A 25,485-nucleotide genomic window follows, 5' to 3' on the forward strand; every position below is an offset into this window, starting at 1 on the left:
ACTGAAAGGTCTAAAGCTAAATAAGTTACCTGGACTTGATGGACTACACACCAGTCTTCTCAAAGAGGTAGCTGAAGAGACTGTGGAGGCATTAGTAATGAGCTTTCAATAATCAATGGATTCAGGCATGGTTCCAGATGACTGGAAAATTGCAAAAGTCACTGCAGTCTTCAAAAAGGGAGGGAAGCAGAAGAAAGGAAAGTATAGGCCAGTTAGCCTGACCTCAGTGGTTGGGAAGATGATGAAATTGATTGTAAAGGATGTGGTTTTGGGGTACTTGGGGGCACATGACAAAATAGGCCAAAGTCAGCATGGTTTTCTGAAGGGAAAATCTTGCCTAACAAATTTGTTGGAATACTTTGAAGAAATAACAAGCAGGAGAGACAAAGGAATTGGTGGATGTTATGTACTAGGATTTTCAGAAGGCCTTTGACAAGATGCCGCACATGAGCCTGCTAAACAAGGTAAGAGCCCAGGGTATTACAGGAAGCTACTAGCATGAATAGAGCATTAGCTGATTAGCAAGAAGGAAAGAGTGGGAATAAAATGATTCTATTTGGATTGACTGCTGGCAACTAACAGTATTCCACAGGGGTCTGTGTTAGGACTGCTTCCTTTTACGTTGTATGTCAATGAATGGTGAAATTGATGGCTTTGTGTCCAAGTTTGTAGTTGATATGAAGGGAGGTGGAGGGGCAACTGGTGTGGAGGAAGCAGAGAGACTGCCAGAGACAGATTAGGAGAATGGGCAAAGAGGTGACAGATGGAATGAAGTGTCAGGAAGTGTATGGTCATGCACTTTGGTAGAAGGAATAAACACATAGACTATTTTCTAAATCGGGAGAAAATTAAAAAGTCCAAGGTGCAAAGGATTTGGGAGTCCTTGTGTAGGACTCCCTCAAAGTTAAGTTGCAGGTTGAATCTGTGGTGAGGAAGGCGAATGCAATGCGAGCATTCGTTTTGAGAGGACTAGAAAATAAAAGCAAGAATTGATGCTGAGGCTGTATGAGATACTGGTGAGGCCACACTTGGAGTATTGTGAGCAGGTTTGGGCCTATTATTCAAGAAGGGATGTGCTAACTTTGGAGAGGATTCAGAGGACATTCACAAGAACGATTCCAGGAATGAAAGGGTTATCATATGAGCAGTGATTAAGTGCTCTGAGCCTGCTCGAATTTAGAAGAATGAGAGGGATCTCATTGAAACTTATCAAATGTTGAAAGGCCCAGATAGAGTGAATGTGAAGAGGATGCTTCATTTGGTGGAGGAGTGGAGAACCAGGAGGCACAACCTCAAAATAGAGGGACATCCATTTCGAACAGAGATGAGGAGGAACTTCTTTAGCCAGAGGGTGATGAATCTGTGAAACTTGTAGCACAGGTGACTGTGGAGGCTAGGCCACTGGGTGCATTTAAGGCAGAGGTTGATAGGTTCTTGATTAGTCAGGGTGTGAAAGGTTATGGGGAGAAGGCAGGAGAATGAGGTTGAGATGAAAATGGATCAGCCATAATGAAATGATGGAATAGACTCATTGGGCCGAATGGCCTAATTCTGCTCCTGCATCTTATTGTTTTTAGAAAAGCGTATCTGTGGCAGATGAAATTCAGAAGGGAGGTTTACATCTTGGTTGGGGGAATAAGAGAAAATATACATTAAACAATACCATTATGAAGAGTGTGTAAGGTCCACAATGTTAGTGCGTAAATTTTTAAAGGTGGCAGGACAAGTTAGCCAAAACAGATCAGAATGAAGCATATCCAATCTTGAAATTGTATTTATAAAGGCATAAGGGTGGCGCAGTGGCATAGTGGTTAGAGTAACGCTTTACATCGTGAACAATGTTTAGTTCCTGCTGCTGTTTGCAAGGTGTTTGTACAGTACGTTCTCCCCATGTTTGCATTGGTTTCCTCCTGGTGCTCCGGTTTCCTCTCACATCCCAGACATACGAGTTGTGGGTATGCTACATTGACGGCGGAAGTAAGGCAACATTTGCAGGCTGCCCCCAGCACATCCTCGGGTTGTCTTGGTTGTTAACACAAATGCTGTTTTGCATTGCACCTGTATGCTTCGATGTATACGTGACAAATAATGCTCATCTTTAAATAAAATGAAACAGAACCAAATGGTTACAATAAACCAATAAAAAAATAATTTGTCCAATTCTGGCTAGAAATATTGTGGCTAACTCTGGGTACTGCACATTGAAAGGTTTGCTGAGAGAGAGGAGAAAAAGAAAGGAGTTTAATAAAATGATTCTGGTGATAAGGATTCAGAGTTAGGTGGAGAAACTGCTTGTTTTCAGTACTATGAGGAGCATAACAGCTTAGCATGTTTTAAATAGGAATGGGGTAGATGCAGTAAATAACTAGAAACTGTATTCAGTGACTGAGGGGGTTGAGAACCTGAAAAGATTTAAAATGATGTGCAAAAGAACATGGGTTTCATTGAATACCTAGCATTCAGAATGTACTTCCTGTTGGGGTGATAGGCACAGTTCAAGTAGACGAATTCTGAAGGGATTTAGGTTAACATCTTGAAAAGGAAAATAGTTCTAAATGTATGGGGAAGGCAGGGGTGTGTACCAGCTCCTCTTAAAGAGTAAACTGTCAGTGGGTTGAATAGCATCCTCCTGGGCAGTTTTATTCTAAGGTTGATGCAGGATTATAAATAGTTCATATAATCATCCAGGTCATATGCAAAGCCAATTGAAATGCAAATTGTACGTACTCATTTGTCTTTGGCAAGAACAAAAATAAATTATCGGAAGATACCTAATCTCGTCTCACATGCCAGGTTGTTTTTCTGAAAATATTTGCTGATGTGTTTAGCTTAAATCCTGAAAATGTGTTTCCACCAGCTGGTTTCAGGCAAAAGGGAATGAAAGTGGTTCATACTCCTAATGTTAAGTCGTAGCGATTACCCTTTTGCAATACTCAATGGGAAGCAGCCAGCGTCTTCTGCTTGGTAAGACTTGGATGTAAAACTATTATTGTCATGTGTAATAAGATAGTGAAACTCTTCGTTTTGCCTGCCATCCATACAGATCATTGTGCTACAGCAGGACGTTGAGTTAGCACGATGAGGGAAAGCAATGCAGAGTAAAGTTTAATGGTTGCAGAGAAAGTGCAGTGCGATCAGACGGTAAGGCGCAAGGCCATAATGTGATGGATTATGAGGTCAAGAGTCTCTCTTATTGTACTAGGGAACTGTTCAAAAGTCTTAAAAAAGGGGGGTAGAAGCTGTCCATGAGCCTGGTTGTATGTGCTTTAAGGCTTTTGTATCTTCCACCTGAAGGGAGGTGGGGTAGAGTAGAGAATGGCCAGAATAGGAGAGGTCTTTGATTATATGGCTATTTTAATGAGGCAGTGCAGAGTATAGACTGACTTCTTGGAGGGTTTCCTGGTTTCTATGATAATGAGCTGTGTCCACAACTGTGTGGTTTCTTGTGCACAGGGAATGCATGTTAATGACAGCTGGATATGGCCTCACAATGAAGTCAACAAAAGGTCTTCAGCAGCTGCCACACTGCTCCCTGGAGAAGTCTACAGCTTGAACCAACTCTATGCACACAGAACTCCTGTAGAGTTGTTGCATCAGCAAAAGAAAATCAGCATACCGAACCGTAGGTAATTCATCGTCCCTTCCAGGGGTTCAGCCTCCTGCTTGTTGTGTGCAGCTCAACAGAATAACACCAAAGCCTTTAGATGAAATGTTGAGCTCCCAAATGTGAGAGCTCAGTTATAAGGTTCCAACTACATATTTCCCAGTGGCTTAGCTTGTAGAGCTGCTGCCTCATACCAGCAATGGCCCAGGTTGGATGGTGATTTCTGATGCTGTCTGTGTGGAATTTGCACGTTCTCATGTTGGTCTCTCCCCCCCCCCCCCCCCGCCCCCAGTACTCCAGTTTCCTCCCACAGGGTTGTTTTACTAATTGGCTACTATAAATTGCCCCTAGAGTGCAGAAGAGTAACAGAATTTAGAGAGAGTTGATGGGAATGTGGGAAAAATAATGGAATTGTATCGGATTAGTGTAAAGGAGGGCTTGGTGGTCAGCATGGACATGGTAGGCTGAATGGAGAGGCGACTGAATCCAGTAGTCCTATTGTATTGAAAACCCGTTGGTCAGATTTTGGGCTTTCACATCTGTATTCTCCAGAAAATGTGTGGTGGGCAGGGAGAATGTAATTGTGTAAGAGCTACCTTTTTTTTTATCCTTGTGCAGAAGTGAAGTGCTTTAAACAGTTTCAGTTATCTCAGTTCAATTTGTTTTTGCATCCAGTTGAAAATTACTGAAACAGGAATAGATAGACATGGAAACAAAGATTATTAGAAAAAGATGTATTTCAATTGCAATTCTTCCACTGGATCATGAAGCTTTAGCAGAGAGAAATGGTTTTAAAAGAGAGCAGTTATTTATCCTTGCTTGACATGATGTGATTCCTGAAGAACTGCAGAGAAAGAATAACAATGCCAGTTTCAGTGTTTCAAGAATTATCCAAGACTGTTTTACTTGCACTACTTAATATATTTTAGGTTAGATTAGATTAACATTTGTCTTACATTAACCTTTGAAAAGCTGTGATGTCAGTTATCAAAATACCATTTGTGGTATAATGCTGAGAGGTGATATTGGCACTATTAAATAGATTCCTCTTATGGTTTCTGTGTGCTTATTGACCTCACAATCCATCTTGATATGACCTTGCCCCTTATTGTCTGCCTGTGCTGATCTTTTTTCCGTAGCTGTTACACTTTAGCCTGCACTTTGTTGTCGTTTTAACTTGTATGCACCTTCAATAAACTGTGTAATGAATTGATCTGTATGAACAGTTTGCAAGACGAGCTTTTCACTGTACTTTGGTCCATGTGACAATAATAAAACAATTCCAATTCTTGAATTATCAAGAGGGTTTTGACAAATAAAATGGCGACTGTTGGTACTTTTATTGAAGAAAATGTGGTTATGCAAATTATCTTGTCGGCCTTTGCTATGGAGGGTGTTGTAAGAAGCTTGAGAATTTATGAAGTGCCATGCCACAGTTTTCTTTCATTTCTGATTCCAGAGCAGATCCATTGACATTTCTAGGCATTAGCTACTTGGAAGTGGCCTTGTATGATTCATTTTGGTAATCTGCCTCCAAAATAAAAGCATACTGAAAATAGGACTAACTGTCAATGTTTATCACTTAAATTTCTCAACACTGATTTCAAACCTGAGTTGTTTTCATTTATACTTCCATGTTTTTTATGTTTTGCTTCAGTTTAATAGTGAGGCAGAGGGTACGTTGGACAACTTGGCTGCATGAAATATGCCTCATAGTTGCCATATATTGTGCAAATCTCAAGCTCAGTTCAAAGTTCTGTCATAAATAAAAGCTACATTTATGCCATGTAACCAGTATTTAGTTCAAAGTAAAGGGTACATCAATTATATTCAATATATGCACAAGAATTTTAATGCTGATATTGTTGCTCTGGATATATCTGTTCCTCAGAAATTTGTTAGACTTGGATTTGGAGGTGACCACACTGCCACAAAATGTACATTTATTGTGTTTTTGACTTTGAGTTAAATTTGCTGTAACCTGCTGTGAACTGCAGTGACAATGGAGGCAACATGGAAATTGATGACAATAATCCAATTTAAAATGTGTAGACTGATAGTTACATGCAGCATCACAGAGTCTGCCATTTCATGCCTGACCAGAGAAGTTTGCCTTGCAATGCAGTGGATTTGTTGCACAAATAGAAGGGAACCACAAGAAGTTGGAGAAGCTGATGTCTGCTAACACCCCTCCAACAGCCTACCTTCCCTGCTAATGCTTGCCCTGGGACAAAATAGTAACTCACTATTTATGATTTTTGCATTAAGTTTTAATTTTAGATTTTCTTAGATAGTAGAGGATGCTTTTTCCTTTACTCTGCTGTCACATCCAATTTTTTTAAACATTTAAGGTTTGAAATATGTTTGCACTTTCCACTTGTAAATACATCTGAACACAGAGAATTAATCTCACCTTTTGTGTATTAAATGTACACCTACTGCAGATAAAGGAAATGAAATTGATTTGTTTTATTCCAGAGGGGTACCACCGCAATCAGCGTGGGATTATCATACTGTAGAGAAGGCAAGCAATCAAAGCACATTGCAGAAGTTAGTCGATTGTGATTTAAAATCTGACTTGGTCAAGCAATACTTAAAATGTTAGTCAAATAAGGCATTAGATGTTTTAAAATATGTATTATTACAATTATATTAATATAAGGTTACAGCATTAAGACTATTAATGTTATTTAAACATTTCTATGAACTACAAACACGAGAAATTCTATAGATGCTAGATATCCAAAGAAGTGTCAGACAGCATCAATGGAAAAGAATAAACAGTCGAGGTTTCAGGCCAAGATGCTTCTTCGGGACTGAGAAGGAAGGGGGAAGATGCCAGAATGAAAAGGTGGGGTGAGGGAAAAGAGGCTAGCTGGAAGGTGATAGGTCAAGCCATGTGGGTGGGAAAGGTCAAGGGCTGGAGAGAAAAAAAATCTGATAAAGAGTGGAGAGTGGACCATAGGAGAAAGGGAAGGAAGAGAAAGCCAGGGAGAAGTAATTGGTCAGAGTGGAGAATAGAGGAAAGGGTTGGGGGCTGGAAGTAGAAATTGATATTCATACCATCATTTTGGAGGTTACAGAATATAAGATGCTGCTCCTCCACTCTTCTTGGCACAAGAGGAGGCCATGGATCGACGTGGCAAAATGGGAATGAGAAGCAGAATTAAAATGTTTGGCCATGTTGGAATGGGTTCGGCTCTTAGAAATTTCTACTATACGCAATTTATTTTATTTCTGTTACTTTCTGTGCCAGAAAATAGGAGGATCTTTTGAAATCCTTTTGTTGGTAGACGTGGGAATGAGTTAAAAATGAAGACTTATTTAGAAGGCATTACCAATGTTGTGATATATCAACACTGAGATTTCACATTGTTTGTAATATCTCAGTTTAATCCAGGATTCCTCACAGGAATCATACATTTTCTCTTTGTGTTTCCTCTTCTGTCACAAATTTAAGAGAAACTTGGATTAGTACGTGTTTGGGAGTGGTATGGAGGGTTATGATCCAGGTGCAGCTCAATGGGACTAGTAGAATAATCGTTTGTCATAGACTGGCTGGGCTGAAGGGCCTGTTTCCGTGCTGTAGTGCTCTATGACTCTAAATTTCATCTCCCTCAGTGCACATATACCTCATTAGTTGTAGGAATTAATACATCTGTTTGTGTTCTTTCACATGGGATAAATAAGATGTAGTGAAATATTAAAATGAGAATTTCTTCACCTGTAACTTTAAAAATATCCATAACAGTTATGTATCCCTTTTAATATCATAAAATGTCCCAGGGCATTGGGCAATATTGTTATTGAGTGAGAATTAAATCACATCCACTTTTAAGGAGCAAAGAAAGACAGCGAAATTTAGGAGGGAGTTCCAAAGTTTAAGGTCTATGAACTGGAAAGTCTAATCATCATTGTAGAGGGGTTAAATGAATAGATGCATGATGGGCCAGAATGAAGGAGTACCGTGATAGTAGATATTGATAGTAGATATTATGGCAGTACTTCAATTGCCAAGGCTGCTGGAGGGATTTGAAAATAAGGAAGAGAATTTTAAAGTATAGGTGTTGCCTGATCAGGAAAACCTAGACTGTAAAATTCTGTGTCAGCATTTCTAGGTTATAGTCAAACTCATGGGCTACAGATCTTGCATGAGATCAGCTTTACAGAAGGTCAAACATGGGCAAGCTGCAAGAGATGAATTTTGTTATGTTTAGTAACTTCAAAATATTAAACTAATTCAAATGAAGACATGGGAGTCCAGGAATGAGAGTCTAACTTCAGATTTACTTTAACTGAGGCATGCATGTATCACGTGGTAGCTTGATGATGTACGCAATTGATGTATTTATACATATTACCAGTAATTAATTATTTAAATGAACAAGAATGTTTACTCAACCAATAATATATTCATGATCACTCAAATATTACTTAAATATTAATTTGACAACACTGCTTCCTGCTTAGCTATAAATTCCAACTCAATATAGAATGCATCTCAATTATATACACAGTATACCATATAATACAGCTACTGTATACAGATCTCCACAGTATATTAAATTTAAAGTGTCCCATTCAGACCTAAAAACTTAATTGCTGTGAGGAATTTCTTATTCTTGTGGGATAACATCTTTCCTGACAAGGGGGAATCACTCTGCTTGGCAGGTGAGACTTGTGGCTGTGAAACAATCTCAGGTTCTGAGGCCTCCTCCATAGTGATTGTAGGAGTAGACCCTGAGAGTGCAGCAAATAGTTCTGATACCAGTAACCAACTTCCTTCTCTAACAATTGACTGCTCTCCTCAGCTGATCAATGCGTTGTCTCCAGATGATATCAGACACAACGTACTCCGTGTAGGAGAGTGGGCTAGTTCTGTCCTTAATCTTTCCGAGTACCCACTTTTGATCACCCCTGTAGTCCCTCGCCAGGACTGCTTGTCCAGGAGTGAAACATCAAATCTTTTTGTTTGAGGAGCCTTCAACTTGTCTCAGCTGTTTGTCCTTCATACTCCTCCTGAGGTTGGGTTTGAGGAGATCCAAGCATGAACACAAGGGACGGCCCAGGAACAGCATAGCTGGTGAGTTGTTGTTGTGGAATGTGCTGCATTACGGTATGCAAGGAGCTTCTGATTTAGTGTTTGTGTGGTGTGTTCTGCTGACATTGCTTGCAGTGCATTCTTTAAACTCTGGAACAAACTTTTCCGCCAAACCATTTGTAGCTGGATAGTACAGAGCAGATGTAATATGTCTTCTATTCATTTTTAGGAATGATTGAAACTGTTCTGCAACAAACTGATCCATTGTCACTGACTAAGTGTTCTGGAACACCAGTCCTTGCAAAGAGGCTTCTCAATACATTAACAGTGTGCGAGGTTGTAGTGGAGGCAATTGGGAACACATCTGGCCGCTTTGTAGCTGCATCCACTGCTACCAAGAAATTTGTGCTCATGAAACAGTTTGGCAAAATCCTCACAAACCCTCTGCCGGGGCAATGTAGACCAATCCCAGGGATGGAGAGGCGCTGATCGTCCCAAACAGTGCATGGCAAGCTGTTCCATCTGTTGATCTACCCCAGACCACCAGATAAAGCTTCGAGCCAATGCTCTCATCTTGACTACACCTAGGTGACCAGCATGTAGTTCCTCCAGCACTTCAGCTCTCAGCTTGGATGGTAGAACAACTTTCAATTCTTACGTAAGGCAAATGCTGTCTAGGACAAATTCATCTCAGCAGTGGTAAAAATGGGGGAACAAGAGCTTCTGCTGCACATTCCAGCCATTTTGGGTGGCCATGTGGACCTGCGACAGTTTGGGGTCTTTTCTGATTTCCCTTTTGATCATATCTGCTGTAATAGAGAGATTTCCAATTTGCACTGGGGAGAATACGTCAAGAGAAGTGTCTTTTGATTTATAAACGTTTCCAGTATTCCCTTTTCCGAGGGCAAACGGAATAATTGATCAACATTTCCATGATTAGTTGTCCTCTTGAATTTGATCTTGTAATTGTGTCCTGTAAGAAAAACAGCCATCTCTGCATTTGTGCTGCTGATGTTAGTGGAACTCCCTTCTATGGGTTGAATATGGACTCTGGTGGCTGGTGATCAGTAAAGAGGGTACACTCTTTTCCAGACAAGTACTGGTTTTGTTTTACATCCTAAACCAGACTCAAGGCCTCTCTGTTAATCTGTGCATAATTTTTCTCTGCAGCAGTAAGGGAACGTGATGACTGGTGAATGCCAGTCCCTGACACATCGGTAACACAGTTTGTTTGGCCAGGCTGGTTTCTGCTTAGACCGGATCTGCAGATCTGCCACAAGTAATTTCCTCTCCCTCTCCCTTAGAATGTTCACAGGCCACCAGCTCTATTTCCTCCCCCTCTCGGGGAACATAACAGTAGCTTGACAGTTCTGGGTGCTTCAGAGGACGACAAGAAGCTTTGTGTCCTGGCGGTTAACAGAAGAGGCAAACAGCAAACTGCTGTCTTTCTCCTGTGTAGACCCAGATGTGTTCCCAATTGCCTCCACTACAACCTCGCACACTGTCTGTAGGTCCCAGAGTACCTATACTCATAGTGGCTGTCCTCTGCTTCCATGGCTGGATTGAAACTGGCCAGACAACCCTTCTCCAGGCATTCAGGTGCTGGGCTGCAGCTAAGCCATTTGCAGGTTCAGGTTCCTGTACCCATGTACGGTCGTCTCCTTACAGCAGCAGCTCCAACATGATGACCTCTCTGTTATCCTTGGTCCAGAGCTCTGGTTTCACCCAGCGGCAATACAGTCCCTTCAGCTGGGTTGTAGGTCTCATTTGATGACTGCCCTGGTGGTGTAGAATGGGCTCAGAACTTCAACCGGTAGGTCTCTGGAGAGATGTTAAACTTGGCAAGGAGAGCCTCCTTCAACTGAGGATACTGGTTGGATGGCTCCTCGTCCATCACAGAGTAGACCTCAAGCACTTTCCCCATCAATAGTGGGATGAACTGGCAGGCCTACTGTCCCTCTGGCCAAGCCCAAGTCCTAACCAAGCACTCAAAGTGCCGCAAATAGTATCTAATGTCCTCTCCATCTTGCTCTGTTCTGTAAGTGAGGTCTCTGTGTCTCACAATGGCCTCCTGCATTGCACCTCCTTCACCTGCCTGAAGAGAGTGTCGGGGCTGGTCGGGGTAGCCTTGGGCTGGAACTTTCTGCAGATCTTAAGTGATAGCAGGAACTGCTATGGTTCTCCCCATGTCCTCTGGCTGAAGTAGCATCGTTAGACGGGCTTTCGGCTCCCTTAATTCCTGGATCAGCTGTTCCTCCTGTTCCTGCTGGACAGTCAGGAACCCGTCCAGAAGAGTCGTGACACCCGACATCTGGTGCGGTGTCGCTGGCTCAGCAGGGGGTTCTCGTGTCTTTGGATCAGCACCCGGGGCTGCATACCACTCATCTTCTGAATCCGCGGTGTCCCATCGCTCGTTGTCAGACCCATCATGCTTGGCTGAAAAAGGAGCCATTGTGTGTGAGTGCAAGCCATTCCTTTTTGTTTTGAACACTTTTATTTTCCTGCGGCTTGCCATCCCACCACTGCATCATCAGGGACATCTTGGTCTCCTTTGTGGCAGACCTGCTCTGTCATAACACTCACTTTCATTCCTGACTGCAACTCAATTGACTCTGTGTCTGCTGTTTGTGTTGATACAACAACTTCAGCTGCTCTTTTAAATGCAAGTTGTGCTTCATGAGGAGCCATTTTTGAATGTTTTCTTGTAAGATTCACAAACTAAATGATACCTTAGTGAATCGTTAAGCCTATCATTGAACTGACGATGCTCAGACAATCTCTTCAATTCAGCCACATAAGCTGAAATGGACTCCCTTTTGATTATGCTTACAAAAACCTAAAGCATTCTGCAATCAACAATAGTTGCAGTTCTAAATAAGTCTCCAGGGCCTAACGGAATATTCCCCAGGCTGCTCCACGAGGCGAGGGAAGAGATTGCTGAGCCTCTGGCTAGGACCTTTATGTCCTCGTTGTCCATGGGAAAGGTACTGGAGGATTGGAGGGAGGCGAATGTTGTCCCCTTGTTCAAAAAAGGTAGTAGGGATAGTCCGGGTAATTATAGACCAGTGAGCCTTACGTCTGTGGTGGGAAAGCTGATGGAAAAGATTCTTAGAGATAGGATCTATGGGCATTTAGAGAATCATGGTCTGATCAGGGACAGTCAGCATGGTTTTGTGAAGGGCAGATCATGTCTAACAAGCCTGATAGAGTTCTTTGAGGAGGTGACCAGGCATATAGATGAGGGTAGTGCAGTGGATGTGATCTATATGGATTTTAGTAAGGCATTCGACAAGGTTCCACACGGTAGGCTTATTCAGAAAGTCAGAAGGCATGGGATCCAGGGAAGTTTGGCCAGGTGGATTCAGAATTGGCTTGCCTACAGAAGACAGAGGGTCATGGTGGAGGGAGTACATTCAGATTGGAGGGTTGTGACTAGTGGTGTTCCACAAGGGTCTGTTCTGGGATCTCTACTTTTTGTGATTTTTATTAACAACCTGGATGTGGGGGTAGAAGGGTTTGTTGGCAAGTTTGCAGATGACACAAAGGTTGGTGGTGTTGTAGATAGTGTAGAGAATTGTCAAAGATTGCAGAGAGACATTGATAGGATGCAGAAGTGGGCTGAGAAGTGGCAGATGGAGTTCAACCCGGAGAAGTGTGAGGTGATACAATTTGGAAGGACAAACTCCAAGGCAGAGTACAAAGTAAATGGCAGGATACTTGGTAGTGTGGAGGAGCAGAGGGATCTCGGGGTACATGTCCACAGATCCCTAAAAGTTGCCTCACAGGTAGATTGGGTAGTTAAGAAAACTTATGGGGTGTTAGCTTTCATAAGTTGAGGGATGGAGTTTAAGAGTTGCGAGGTAATGATGCAGCTCTATAAAACTCTGGTTAGGCCACACTCGGAGTACTGTGTCCAGTTCTGGTTGCCTCACTATAGGAAGGATGTGGAAGTGGGTACAGAGAAGATTTACCAGGATGCTGCCTGGTTTAGAGAGTATGCATTATGATCAGAGTTTAACGGAGCTAGGGCTTTACTCTTTGGAGAGGAGGAGAATGAGAGGAGACATGATAGAGGTATACAAGATATTAAGAGGAATAGATAGAGTGGATAGCCAGTGTCTCTTCCCCAGGGCACCACTACTCAATACAAGAGGACATGGCTTTAAGGTAAAGGTAAGGGAAGTTCAAGGGGGATATTAGAGGAAGGTGTTTTACTCAGAGAGTGGTTGGTGCGTGGAATGCACTGCCTGAGTCAGTGGTGGAGGCAGATACACTAGTGAAATTTAGGAGACTACTAGACAGGTATATGGAGGTGGGTGGTTATATGGGAGGCAGGGTTTGAGGGTCGGCACAACATTGTGGGCCGAAGGGCCCATACTGTGCTGTACTATTCTATGTTCTATGTAAATGTTCCTGCATTACTTTCACAATATCAGCAAAGCTCAATTCTGATGCCTGTTTCGAAGCATCAGAAGCAGTTGGAGCAAAGCAAACTGTATACCTTTAAACCCCATGCATCCAGCAAAATTTTACATATTTCTCATTGGCTACTGCACTTGCTTAAGAATGTTGTTGAATTAGCTCAGTATACCTATTCCAGTTATCTTTTGTGTAATCAAATGTCAATTTTCCTGACATAGTCAGCCATTTCTGCTTTTATTATGAATATTATCAACCAGTATTCGCTCTTTATGAACCCACTTACTGTCTTTTTTTTAAGCTTGGCAGTTTGCATGTGCTGGGCTGCTTATTTTTCCATTCCTTGCTGCATTTTGTTTTAGTTTGAATGTCTCGCTGCTCTTCAAAAGATCGATAGCCATCTTGGGTTCATTTTAAATATACCTCGTTGCCAATGTTATGTTTTGTAATTTCAGAACATTAAACTAATTCAAAGAAAGGCACGAGAGTCTGAAAGAGCGGGTCTAACTTCGGGCTTACTTTTAAGCGAGGTACGCGTGTGTTAGTGTGATGATGTATGCATTTCACATATTTATACATATAACTCAAAATGAATTATTTAAACAAATAGGATTGCTTAATCAACAAATATATATATACAAGATCATTCAAATATTACTTAAATATTAAATAGACAACAAATTGGAAGAGGCTGGAACTAACAAAGACAAGAATGAGGCCTGTCACAGCAAAGGGTTGAGGAAGACCAGAGACAGGCAAAGCTACAAAGGTGAAGAATTCTAGTCATGGTGAATTAAATTGGGTAATGCATAGTCTGCTCAGGTTAAGGCTGAGGAGGTGGGTGGAGTAACTGATTGAAATTGGTGACTGGAGAATTAAATTAATGAACCTGTATTCATAATATTTAAAAATATCTAAACAAAATATGGGAATAAGGCTGAAAACAAATTGCACATTAATTGACTTTGATTGCCAATGTGAATTATGTTTATTTTGGAAGGAACAATTTGTTCCAAGAACTTTTACTTGTTTATAAAGCAGTAATCCCCTAAAGGCAGGCAGATTTAAAAATGGATACACTTCACAGCATTAGCTCTGAATCAGTTGAATTAGAGCAAGGTGCTTTCTTGTCATAGTAATATGTTGGCGGGGTGGGGGCGGGGAGAGAGAGCAGGGTTGTCATGTAGTGCAGTAAGATGGGAGTAAATGTGAAAGATGGAGTTTGGTTATATTATTTCTGGTGTAGTTGAGGTGCTGTAATTTATGACATACTGACCCTGGGATCCAAAAGAGGACCCATTTCCTATTCAGTGACTTTCACACTGCTTCAGGCATGTTCTGCAGATTTGGGCTAGGTGCATGTTCTAGAGCAGGGGTGGCCAACCTTTTACATTCCATGTGTCAATATTTTCACTCACGAGTTCAGATGCACCATACAACTCTTGTACCCCCATTCAATTCTTGTAAGAATATGTTAATATAGAACTCGTGCGTGAAAAAATCGCAAATGAACTCGTGCGTGAAAAAATTGACGCATGGAATGTAAGAGGTTGACCACTCCTGCTCTAGAGGGTATTCAAGACTTCTTGGCAAATCATTATGTTCATTGTGCGTGTTACCAGAGTGTTTTACCAATGATTCAAGCACTGAATGGTTTCCAGCCAGGAGTGCAACTCCTTGTTACAAACAAATGTGGGCATGGATTTCACCTTGCACTGTGACACTGAATAACTACTTCAGGAGGATATGCAAGGTTGAGGAGAGAAGCTGTAGTGACTGGGGTTGTGGGGGGGTGGGTAAGTATCTGGGTTGAAGAATGGACAGAAAACAGTTGGAAAAAAGGCAATAATTCCAATCTAAGCATTTAAATACACATTTCATTTAAATTATTCCAACCAATTCATGTCAGTCATTACTATTGGCATTAAATGATAGTGAATAAAATCAGAGAAGTTTGATACAAATGGCTGGATAGAAATCAACTGTGTTCATTCTGAGGTGCCTGCTGCAATTTGTTCTCCCCTGTCTGCCATTATCATAGTTGCCACTAGATGGAGCAGTAGTGCCACTAAAATCCTAAACCAGATTTAGAATGGGAGGCAGCTGCTAGAATCTCTTCTACATGCTGCATGCTAAAACGGTTCAGTTGTGAATTAATGACACTATAGGATATGAGTGAACAGGGAAAACAATAAGGTGCCCTGGATTTAAAGATACAGACTTAAAACTGAAAGGATGGCAACATAGTATTTGGACTTTTCATCATCAGGTAGAAGCTAAATATCACAGCTTTTTTCTCCAGATAACAATGGGAGAAATATAAATAAGACATATTACATCAGATAGGCATGTTATACTCTCAGAATTCAACAACTTCATGACTAACACGAGAGAGCACAGTTTTAAGGTGCTTGAAAGTAGGTACAGAAGAGATGTCAGGGGTAAGTTTTTTACGCAGAGAGTGGTGAGTGCGTGCAATGGGCTGCTGGCGACAGTGGTGGAGGTGGATATGATAGGGTCTTTTAAGAGACTCCTGGATAGGTAAACAGAGCTTAGAAAAATAGAGGGCTGTGTGTCACCCGAGGTAATTTCTAAAGTAAGTACATGTTCAGCACAGCATTGTGGGCTGAAGGGCCTGTATTGTGCTGTAGGTTTTCTATGTTTCAGATAACCAGCTTTCAAATTTTGTATTGGGAATGGCTATCCTGCTAAAAGGACACCAACCTGTAATATTCATTTTATTTTTCTCTTTCGAAAGATGATACCAAAACTTGCTGCATTTTTCCAGCATTCTCTTTGTTTCAGTTTTCCACCAATCTGCTCTGTTCATTATAACATAGTGATTTCCCCTTCTCCTTAGTCTCCATTCATCTGCTACTCCACACAGGTCAGCTGCCATCCACAAGCCTTCACCTCCCTCTCTGAGCCAGCACCATCATCACTTGTGCAACTTACACTCCTCTCGGTCTCCGGTTCATAAAAACTTCCCCTGTGTCATCTTCTTGCCTACCCTTCTCTACAACCTAAAACATGATTTCTAACTACTCCTTTCTCTGTTGAAAGGATCATTGAGCAGACGTACTAATTTTGCTTCATCCTGCACAAATGCTGCCTGACCCATTGGTTACTTCTGCAGTATTTATTGGAGCTGGCCCATTACTAAGTGACTTGTATGAAAGCAGAGAGACCTCAAAGGTGACTTGAAGCAGCCATCCTGCACCAATAGGAAGTGTGATCAGAGCGAGACTTACTGCACTCAGAGGTTTTAAAAAAAAGGCCTTTGGTTGTGATTTGTAAATTGGACTGCTTCATCAAGTACTTCCACTCCATCTGCCAACAGCGGAACTTCCCGGTGGCCAAACATTTTAATTCCAATTCCCATTCCCATTCTGACGTGTCGGTCCGTGGCCTCCTCTTGTGCCACGATGAGGCCACCCTCAGAGTGGAGGAGCAACACCTTATATTCTGTCTGGGTCACCTCCAGCCTGATGGTATGAATATCGATTTCTCCTTCTGATATAAGAAAAATTTCCCTCATGTGCCACTCTTCCTCTATTCTTCTCTACTCTTCCCCTTCTTCTCCAGCCCTTTACCTTTCCACCCACCTGGCTTCACCTATCACCATCGAGCTATCCTCCTTCCCCTCCCACCACTTTTTGATTCTGGTGTCTAGTGCTGAAGAAGGATCTCAGCACAAAATATTGACTGTTTATTCATTTGCATAGATGCTACGTGACTTGCTGAATTCCTCTAGTATTTTGTGAGTGTTGTTTTGAGCTTGAGGGTTTCACTAATACAATGGGAGACATGTATTTTCTATAGATTTATCATAAACCCGTGAAACTGATTGTGATATAGAATCTCTTCAAGCCCCAATGAGTCTGTACCTATGATACTTAGATTATCTAACATGGCAGAGGCTCCATGTCTTCCTAATGAAAAAACAAGCCACAGGTACACGGGATTGGGCCAAGTGTGTACTGAACTATCAACAGATCCTTTGATGGGGCGCTGTGAGGATTGCTGGCAGATTTTATTGGAGAATGGCTAAAGCAGCAGCTGGAGCTTGTTCACTGTCTTACCACATTTGGGACAAGCTTAGTGGTTTGTGGAGATTGGATTCCATGTGAAAGAAATGAAGGCACCAAAATCTGAGCTGATAAATGCTCAACTGCAGACATTCATACACACCTGGGAGAGAACAGTTATTTGATGAGAGTTGATGATTCATTCATTGTACAGGCCAAGAAAGAACTCACATGAGAACACGATGTGTTTTGATGTGGGGAGGAACTACAGCAAACTGCTGTAAATTCCATTGGCCAAGTAAGGTTGTGTCCATGAGATGTAGGTGCATAATTAGACCACTTGGTCCATTGAGTCTGGTCTGCCATTCCATCATGGCTGATTTATTATCCGTCTCCTGCCTTCTCCCTGTAACCTTTGACACCATGAATTCTCAAGAACTTATCAACCTCCACTTTAAATATATCTAATAACTTGGTCTCCACAGATTTGACACCCTCTGGCTCAAGAAATTCTTCCTTATCTCTGTTTTTAAAGGGATGGCCTTGTATTATTCCGAGTTGCAGGCTCTCGTTCTAGACTCACCATTGATAGGAAACATCCTCTCCACATCCACTGTATCTAGGCCTTTCAATATTCAATAGATTTCAATGAGACCCCCCTCTTTTTCTAAACTCCAGGGAATACAGGCCAAGAGCCATCAAATGCTTCTCATACCTTCGCAGTTTCATTTCCGGGATCAATCTCATGAACCGCCTTTGGACCTTCTCCAATGCTAGCACCTCCTTTCTTAAATAAGGGGCACAAACTTCCAACTTCCCACAGTTTGCTGCAGATCTCTGTAAAGTTTGTGTTTGGCTCGCTGATGCAGAGCGCAATCTGCTAGAAAGGCAGAGTATATTGTAAAGTTAATGTTGAAAGATTAATGGCTGTAATATTTGAGAAAAGTGAAGGAAGTAGTTGAATCAGGTACCTCAGTGTTTCGGCTTACAGAAGTACACCAAGGCTGGGGTTTAACTCTACCCCAGCCAAGACAGAACAGACAGACGGAAAACCAACACACACAGAATACTGGAGGAACTCAGCAGGCCAGGCAGCACCTTTGGGGGGAAAAAAAAGTACAGTCGACGTTTCAGGCACACATGGAAGGATCTCAGCTTCCTTAGAAAATAGAGCCTACTCATCTCCTGACGAAGGGTCTCAGCCCGAAACGTGGACTGTACCTCTTCCTATAGATGCTGCCTGGCCTGCTGTGTTTGCCACAACTTTTATGTGTGCTGTTTGAAATTCCAGCATCTGCAGATTTCCTCATGGTTGCCTACTCATCTCCTTGTTGATTCAGCCAACAACAGTGGTGTTATCAGAAAACTTAAATATGGCATTGGAGCTGTACTTAGCCTCACAGTCATAAGTATAAAGTGAGTCGAGCAGGGGGCTAAGCACACAGCCTTGTGGTGCACCTGTGCTAATGGTGATGTGGATGAGATGTTGTTGTCAATCCATTTAATTATGTTGTTTCTACATTACTGAACTGTGACATGAGATTTTCAGACTGAGGTTGTTCTCCACTGCTGTGATCATTGAGCTGCAGTTATTAAACAGGAAAAGTTCATCACTGAATGTTAAATGTGTGTTTTGCTGCACATGGTAATTAGAATTGCCTGTCTCCTGTTGTCAACCATGATTTGAATCATAACTTCTGTTTCATGAAAGTTTTAATTTACAGTGTACTGACTTCTCAGTATTTGTTAGCAAAAACTGTTAATTATACAATTCTAGTCTAAGCAATTAGATTAGGAGGAGTGTAGACTGGGAATTTAGAATAATTATGTCACAAGCTTTTCTATGCAGTCAATCAAATTACTTATGAAAGAGATGTGTAACAGCAAGAATTCACAACATAGAGTTCTGATGCTTAGAGCTCCTTCCATGTCTGTTTCTCATTGTTCAGATAGTGCATTCTTTGCATTTATGATATTTTCGAATGGGATATGAGGAGCATAGAAGCACGAGTATCGTTAGTCAAAACGGGCACATCTAGTTTGCCATTAGCATTTTTTTTTAACAGTTGTGTGATCCAATGATGGTGTTGCTGACCATTCAAAGTCTCATGATGTATCGATGTATCATGAGTAACCATTAATGACATATTGATACGTCATTAATATGGGACTTGGTTGAAGAGGAGGATGCAGTTTTATTTTATTTAGAGAGTCCGCAAGGTGCAGGCCCTTCCAGCCCAACGAGCCCATGCCACCTAAATAGACTTATGTGACCAATTGGCCTACTAGCTTGTACGTCTTTGGAATGTGGGAGATTTTGCCCCCATAATGTTCCCACTAATGACCATGCAATGGAGAAATTCCAAAGGCAGTATTCCAGCAATAGCTTTCTCTGCGTAGCTTCTCGATACAGCTCCTATTTTAGTAAGGAAATAGAACAATCCATTTAACCAAAGTTTTGCTTCTGATGCACATTCAAAATTTCAGTTCAGTTCAGCCTGAAACTGCATACCAGTGTTATCCATCACCTGTGTAACTCTGCAGTGCATCCTTCACATCTTTCACATTGTTGTAGAAAGTAAACTGGATTGTTGAGAATTACCTTGTCAACAACCTTTTTGACTTTTGGTAATTGGTTATTACCTTATTATTGTCAAATGTACTGAGATATAGTGAAAAATGTTGATTTGCATGTCATCCATACAAGTATACCACATTGGATACTGTTGGGTGGAGATGACTTAGCAGAGGAAAGCCACAGCAATCAGGTAATTGATACTGAGTCTGGCTCTGTGCCTCAGAAGGGGAAGGAGGAGAAGAGGTGAGCTGTAGTGATAAGGGATTTAATGGTTAGGGGAACAGACAAAAGGTTCTGGGGATGAGACTGAGATGCCTGGATGGTATGTTGCATCCTAGGTGATAGGATCAGGGACATCTCCGGTCGAGTCCACGGCATTCTTAAATGGGAGAGTGAGCAGCCAGAGGCCATGGTTCATGTTAGTACCAATAACATGGGTAGGAAGTGTGACGAGGTCCTGCAAAGTGACTTCAGGGAGTTAGATGCTAACTTAAAAGACAGGACGCCTAGGGTTGTGATCTCAGGGTTGCTACCAATGCCACATGCTAGTGAGGCCAGAAGTAGGAAGATAATACAGTTTAACACATCACTAAGGAGATGGTGTAGGAGGGAGGGCTTTACATTTTTGGATCATTGGGGTTTCCTCCAGCGAAGGCGGTATCTGTAACTGTCCAGTTGCACTTGAACTGGAAGGGAACTAATATCCATGTGGGAAGATTTGCTAGTGCTGCATGGGGTGGGGTGGCGGTAAACCAGAGTTTCAGAGGGATGGGAACCAGAGTGCCAGGTCAGATGGTGGAGGGGTTGTGGGGAAAGATTTGTTAAGCCTACATGCAAAGTCAGAAATTGAAAGGTTGAGCGTGGTGGGATTAATGCTCTGAGTTGTGTTTATTTCAATGCAAAGAGTATGTAGGGATGGCGGATAAGCTTAGGGCCTGGATCAGCATGTGGGTTTATGACATTGTAGCCATTAGTGTAGGAGACATTAAAGGGGGGTGTGGCATTACTAGTCAGGGAAAATGTCATGACAGTACTTAAACAGGACAGGCTGGAGAGCTCGTCTACTGAGGGTACATGTGTGGAATTGAGGAATAAGGAAGAGATGATCGTGTTAATGGGATTATATTATAGACTACGCACTTGTCAGTGGGATCTAGAGGAGCTAATTTGAAGAGAGATTGCAGATTGTTGCAAGAAACAAAGTTGTGATGGTAGTTGATTTCAACTTTCCTTTATTAATTGGGCCTCTCAACCTGTGAAAGACCTGGATGGTATAGATCAGGGGTCCCCAACCTTTTTTGCACCGCGGACCGGTTTAATATTGACGATATTCTTGCGGACCGGCCGACCGGGGGGTGGTGTCCAAGTAGGGTTAAACTCACCTCAACATGTCTTTTACAGTTAGGGTTGCCAACTTTCTCACTCCCAAATAAGGGACAAAAGTAGCAGTCAAATCCCGGGACACTTTACCCCAATAAGACTACCATGACCATGAAGCCTTGCGCGGGCACCTGTGTGCGCATGCGCGTATGTGCTGACTTTTTCCCCCACAAATCGGTTTTGCCTTAATCTTCCCGACTACACTGTACATACATTATTTCTACTTTATATAGGCTGTGTACTTATCATATCATTCCTGCTTTTACTATATGTTAGTGTTATTTATTTTCGGTTTTATGTGTTATTTGGTACGATTTGTTAGGTTATATTTTGGGTCTGGGAACCCTCAAAAATTCTTCCCATATAAATTAATGGTAATTGCTTCTTCGCTTCACGAACGGTTTCATAGGAATACTCTACCTTAGCGGGGGAAATACGGGACAAACCAACTTAGCCCAACATACGGGATGTCCAGGCAAATACAGCACAGTTGGCAACCCTCTGTTCAAATTCAACAGTGCGTGACAGGGAATGAGGAAAGGTGCATCTGACTCATATTGTTTCCTCACGGCCCAGTAGCAGATGTTTGCGGCCCGGTACCGGTCTGCAGCCCGGTGGCTGGGGACCGCTGGGATAGAGTGCGTCAAATACATTCAGGAAAGTTTCCTTAATCATTCCATAGAGATCCCAACTAGAGAGCGTGTGATACTAGATCTCCTATTAAGGAATGATAAAGGGCAGGTGACAGAAATTTGTCTAAGGGAACACTTTGCATCTAGTTATTATATTACTATTAATTTCAATATATTCATAGAGAAGGATAGGTCTGGTTCTCGAATTGAGATTCTAAATTGGAGAAAGGCCAATTTTGGTGGTATCAGAAATGATCTGGTAAATGTGAATTGGGAGTAGTTTTCAGGCAAAGAAGTGCTTGGTAAATGGGAGATTTTAAAAGTAAAATTTTCAGAGTACGGAGTTTGGAATAAAAGGCAAGAATAACAGGTTCTTGGTTTTCAAGAGATATTAAGGCTCTGGTTAAGAAGGAGGAGGAGGTACTTAGCAGGTATGGGCAGAAAGAAAACAAATAAGGTAGTTGAATATAAGAAATGTGACAAAACACTTGATCAGGAGGCCTGAAAGAAGGTATAAGATTGGTCTAGCAGACAAGGTAATGTGGAATCCCAAAGCATTCTACAGATAGTTTACAAGCCAAAGGATAGCAAGTGACACAGTTGGTCCTCTTTTGGTCATCTATCCATGGAGCCAAAAGAGACAGGTGAGATCTTAAGTGGATTTTTGTAACTGCATTTACTTTGAAAATGGACACAGTCTATAGAAGTGAGGCAAAACAACAGCAAGATTACAGAGGAGGAGGTGTTTGCTGTCTTGAGCCAAATTAGGGTGGCCTGACAAGGTGTTCCCTTAGAACTTTAGGAGGTTAATGCATAAAGTACAGGTGGCCTAGCAAAGATATTTATAACATCCTTATCAACGGATGAAGTGCAGTAGGATTGGAGGATAGACGCTGTTATTCCATCATTCAAGAAAGGCTCTAAAAATAAACTGGAAATTTTAGGCTGGTGAGCCTCACAACAGTAATGGATAAGTTACTGGAAGGTATTCTAAGGGACCAGATATATAAGTATTTGGATAGATAGCGACTGATTAACAACATGGCTTTGTGTGTGGTAGGTCATGTGTAACCAATCTTGTAGAAAGTTTTGAGGAAGATATCGGGAAAGTTGTCATACCAAGATGTGATACATCCAGGTAGGATGCTTTCTGTGGTGAATCTATAAATATTTATGTCAACTGGGATATTCCGAGCATCCCAACTTTTCTGAGGAAGTAGATGTGTTAAAATACTTTCTAAGCCATAGTATCAATGTGGATAGAGCATAACAAGCTGTTGCTCATATGTACACTTAGAAACTTGAAAGCTCCTAGCAACCTCCACCTCAGCACCATTGATGCATACAGGAACATGTGCTCCACCTTGCTTCCTGAAGAAAGGGTGGTGCATTTTTCACGTGAGCTGCCAGAAATGGTCATTGAGGCAGGCACATTGACAATGTTTAAAAGCCATCTAGACAAGTACATGGATAGGAGTGGTGTAGAGGGCTATGGGCCAAATGCAGGTGGATGGGACTCGCTCACTGGGCAAGACTGTTGGCATGGGTGAGTTTGGACAAAGGATCTGTTTCCATGCCGATTCTATGACGTTGACCACCTCTTTCGCTTTGCTGACTTTGAGGGAAAGGTTGTTGTCTTGAAACCATGCGAGTAGGCTTACATGTCCTGTCTAGACACCATCGCATTGCTATTTGAGATCCAGCTCACCATGATGGTGTCATCTGAAGCCCTTGCTGAATGTTTTGAACTAAGTTACTTTATTTCACCCAAAAATTGAATGTGCAAGTTTAGGAATCCTTATGCCTTTTACAAAAGCAGAAAAAAACGAAGTGAGCTTGAAATGATAAAGAGAGTGCAGAATTCCTTCTGACATGTTGATTAGGGCAGCTTCTTATGAGCAGTTGGTCACAGCTAACAAACTTTTAAGAATGAAGTTAACGACAATCTGTCCAAATTGCATTAATTTAAGGAGACAAATCAGTTCATGATTAGAACGCAGCAGAAAAAAAAAAACTAATTGGATTTTCATCCACAAAAATAACTTCATTCGGGACTGAGGACAATTAGCAACTTCGAAAATGTGCAAATTATCCTATGATAGGTGTAAAATGAAACTCTGAACTATGGCTGCTGATGATTGGAAAATAGAAGTTGAAAAGCTATTGATATAACAGCAACTTTCTTGTATTTCTAATAGTCTGTAAGTAAACAAAATGCCAGGCTACTACCTCACACATTATGTTTTGCATTTCTCTGAAAGAATTAAATCAATTTGAACTCTGTTTTCATGGGTTTTGTAAATAAATGTTGGAGTTAACCCATAATGTGAAATGTTTATACTCCGGTTTACTGATATGCTGTTTATAATTCTTTATCTATTCATTAACAAGGCCAACATTTCATGCTCTTGAGAAGGTGATTATGGATCCCTTCTTGAAGTGCTATGGGCTTTCTAGTTAAACTGATCCCCTAATGGTATTGGAGAGTGAGTTCTAGGCTTTAGACTCCAGCATTGATCTAAGGACAGCAGTGTATCTACAATGCCTTCCTCAAAGTTCTTCAGGCTGAGTGTAGAAGATTGGATTTGTCCCCTGTTTTTGTGAGCAAGGCATACTTAGATAATTTTCCAAACTGTTGGGTGGGTGTCTCTGTTGTAATCATGCTGGGATGGGTTGACTTGAAATTTGATAGCCCTATTATGCAGATCCAGCCAGCATGGTGTCTGGTCCCACAGCCTTCCCTGTATCATGTATTTGGTAATATGTGAATCAAATTAGCTGTGGAAGGCTGTGGTGAAGTTTCTGGCAAGCCAGTCAAGTCCTGAAGAAACATTTATCAGATTTGGTCTGTGGCAGCTAGAGTTGTCCCAGCCTTATCATTAGCACTTGACGGCTGAATCCCATCATTAGTTTCCGGGGGCCCCGTTTTCCGATTTGCTGTTTAATTTTTCACCACTATTTGCACTAGATGCAGTTGGACTGCAGGCTTTGATTGTGTGTGATGGCTTAACGTCCTCTGTTGCCTGCGGTCTCTGCAGTGTTGTTTTGTGTTGTAGCTTCACCAGAGTGGTTGCTGATTTTTATGCATAATTAGTGCATTTCCCAGCATGCCACGCTGCACTTTTTATTCAGCCAGAATTGATCACCTGACATGGCAGTAATGGAAGAGTGAGCAATGTACAGGTTATGAATTATGGTGGTTACCAGGGGTGCAGTGGTAGCCAGAGTGCTCTGAAACATGTTCAGCACCTCTTTAAGGAAAAAAGCCGAAATAAACAAGCTAATTAATTAGGTGCTGCCCAGGATGATTTGAGTCTCTCAGAAACTGCTGATCTCCTGGGATTTTTCAGAGCGCTCCGGCTATCACTGTACCCCTGGTGGTTACATTTCTTCTGTTGCTTATACCTTTGTGTGTATGTCCAGTTTTGAGTTGCAGGAACAGTTCTGAGCCAATTCCATTTAACATCATCATTGTTAACACATTGGATAGTGCCTTCAGTGCTAAGGGGAGACACTCTTTCACATGAATTGTGTTGTGGTCACTGCTATCAGTATTAACGTGGAAAGATGTATCTGCCACAGGAGGATCGATGAGGATGAGATCAAGCGGGTTTGTCCCTTATGGTGGTTCACTCACTGCCTGTGATGGACCCAGTCAGCTTAGTCATTGCTGCTGCCACCAAGTCACTTGTGTTCGACGTTGAAGATCCCCCAACCAGAATACATTCTGGTGCTTCTTCCAAGGGTCAATGAGCATGCAAGAGCAGTCATTCATCCACTGAGGAAGAGTCGTAGGTGGTAGA

At 41.8% G+C, this 25,485-nt stretch overlaps 1 protein-coding gene across 10 annotated transcripts in view; it reads left to right on the plus strand.

The window, feature by feature from the left end:
- LOC140199449 (diacylglycerol kinase beta-like) overlaps positions 1-25,485 on the plus strand; it is a 566,317-nt gene that overhangs the window by 240,784 nt on the left and 300,048 nt on the right. Inside the window, exons 1-2 of one of the 10 annotated variants that reach the window (XM_072261562.1) lie at positions 8,207-8,687; positions 13,520-13,594. The exons of 7 other annotated variants lie outside the window; for them this stretch is intronic. The gene's annotated coding sequence lies outside the window, so the exon portion shown is untranslated. Of the gene's footprint in view, positions 1-3,607; positions 3,627-8,206; positions 8,688-13,217; positions 13,595-25,485 lie in introns of those variants that run through there. 2 more of the 10 variants (XM_072261565.1, XM_072261564.1) reach the window with 2 other exon arrangements.

The sequence above is a fragment of the Mobula birostris genome, chromosome 6, assembly GCF_030028105.1.
Source record: "Mobula birostris isolate sMobBir1 chromosome 6, sMobBir1.hap1, whole genome shotgun sequence".
Taxonomy (NCBI): Eukaryota; Metazoa; Chordata; class Chondrichthyes; order Myliobatiformes; family Myliobatidae; genus Mobula; species Mobula birostris.